The 2,522-nt window shown below is 41.9% G+C and overlaps 1 pseudogene; it reads left to right on the forward strand.

The window, feature by feature from the left end:
* Positions 1 to 297: 297 nt before the first annotated feature.
* LOC105530280 lies at positions 298 to 1,924 on the forward strand (annotated as a pseudogene).
* Positions 1,925 to 2,522: the final 598 nt, after the last annotated feature.

The raw sequence follows: 2,522 nt of genomic DNA on the forward strand, positions 1-2,522 counted from the left end.
TTACAAACGCACATGAAAAAATATTTTTTCTAAAGCCGTAGAGTGGTGATCGACTTTCTTTTAGATAATTGAAAATCCCCTAGACTTCTTACCTAGGAAAAGTCAGCTGGATTCTTGTAACTGCTTCTGGACGTGATCTGTTGCCATATCACACACAATGAAAGTCAGGAAAATCCCACTGTACACGCGAGAGAGCATGAGAGTGAAAAAGGAAACTATGAGTAAAACGAAAACGTTCCCATAAACGAGAACCTAGAAAAATAACTAATAAAAGTGACCGTTTAGAAAACTGAAGATATGCTCCACGACTGTGGAAAGTCCACCACGCTCTCTCGGAGCAAACTGCGCTATAGATATATGAGAGCTGACAATGTTTGGTTCACGGAAAAGAATGCACAAAAAATGGGTAGGACACCACACGCCACCTGCCCCCACCCCTGGCTCCAAATTGGAAGTCACTTTTGGCCAGTGACTCTGGCTCAGAGACTGTAATTCCGTCATTGGCTGAGCCAGTGGAGACAGGCGTGTGAACAAAAGTTCCCTGAAAAGGAATTTGGAGGACAGAGCTCTTGTTGTGCCAGTGAACACTTGGCAATCCCTGGAGAGGCTGCCTTGGATATGAAACCAATTACACTGAAGGGAGTGGTCGGGTTTAATAGTAAACTTTCCCTCCGAACTTTCTAATAAAGCCCATTTATGCAAACGAAGGATTGAAATTGCTGAGCTCTAATTGGCCAATGCCACTGAGCCCTGATTGGTTGATAGACCCTAGCTCTGATTGTCTGGTTCTGGTATGCTCTGGCAAAGCCTCAATGTTGAAAAATATTTGTCCAGGTATATTACATGGGCTTAGGGAGAAAAAGCCATATTTAAGCCTCTGTATTCAAACACTATCTGTAAGCTTTGGGAAAAGTGTAAGAACAAGCCAGACATGAATTATGAAGCCAAGGGATGTGCTTTTAGATCTTATTACTGTAGGGAAATTTTTGAAAAGGCTGAAGGACAGAGGCTTGTATATCAGTGCAAGGATATGCCCTCAAACAGATTGGTCATAGATGATGACAAATGCCAGACTTGTAATGAAGGTTTAGCGGCAGCTTCTGATGCAAGTCATTAGAACGAGTGTCACTGTCTGCAGAGAGTGTCCTGAAAGCAGCAACTTCTGTCCTTGGTGGAAATAACTCATCTCCTATAAACTGCTCCAGAGCCGAGAAGGTTGTACCTGGAGTTGTGAATATCATTTCCCCTGGTCACCATGCTTCCTCCAGGTCTCCTACTACTACCAAATCTGTGTCAGCAACAGCAGCAGCTCCAAGGACAGTACGTGGGGCAATGCAAGTACCTGCAGTCATGACATCAGAAAATTTCAACTATGACAGTTGAGTCAGTTATTGCCGGTGCACCATTAATAACCACCACTAGTCCAACAGAAGCAGCCTCACCAAAGGTAATCATTCAGGCAAACCCTACTGGGATGCCAGCTTCTACTGAAAACAGAGACGAAATCACCATCCAGTCTGCCAAACTCATTACCATCCCTGCTACACATCCAAGTCTGCACAGTGTAAGTAGCAGACGAAGTCAATTCTGACTAAGTCATTAACATCGTTGGAAACCCTCTGGCTGTGAGAGCACTTACCACTGTTTCAATAGTGCATGGTACACCTTTAATGGGACTATCACTGCCTACTCAACAGGCATCTGACCAGACTCTTCTTGAAGTTATCAGTGCAGTCATAAAAGGTTAAATCAGAAGCAGTGGAAAACCAGTAGAAAGATGATGTGGAGACTGCTGCTGGTAGAAGAGAAACCAGCAGATGACACAAGACAGTGACCCAAGTAGCGGTTGTCAGTGAGCCTTCTGCTATTGCCCTTCGATTAACTAACTATAAGAACAGGAAGACTATTGACATGTGAAAAATAAAATGGCAGCCCCACCATGGACTTCAGACTGTGAGTGGTAGTACTGACATAAACACTTGCAAGGGAAGTCATCGAGAAAAGTCAAAGAAGACTTTAAAACATTTTAATGCACATAAGAAAACAATGAAACTTACTGGAAATAAATTCCCTATCCCATGTGTCAGTGAGAAATGAACTAAACGCATTGAGATGCTGACAAAAACCTCCTTCTTACAGTAGGAAAACAACTGAACCCGTCAATAGGAAAAAGGATTGAAAGGGACCAGGCAGCACGCTACTATCTCAAGTTATGCTAAGATTTGAAACACTGACATTCTGCAAGAGGTTATACAGTTTTCAGTGAGGAGGGGTTGGGATGGGTGATCTCATTGTTACATATAGCAACTTTAAATGCATTGTATATGCATGTTAGCAAGTATTACTGTGTTCTCACACTACTCACTTAACTTGTGCTATGTGAATACTCTGCTAATACAGGTGTTTTTAAAAAAACTCTACAAATACTTTAATTTTTAGTGATGAAATTTTAATGATCTTACCACTAGATTCAAAATTAAAATGGGCTTATGGATATTGTTTTCTTAATTCAGTGGTGATTG

The sequence above is a fragment of the Mandrillus leucophaeus genome, unplaced genomic scaffold (assembly GCF_000951045.1).
Source record: "Mandrillus leucophaeus isolate KB7577 unplaced genomic scaffold, Mleu.le_1.0 Scaffold809, whole genome shotgun sequence".
NCBI classification, from domain to species: domain Eukaryota; kingdom Metazoa; phylum Chordata; class Mammalia; order Primates; family Cercopithecidae; genus Mandrillus; species Mandrillus leucophaeus.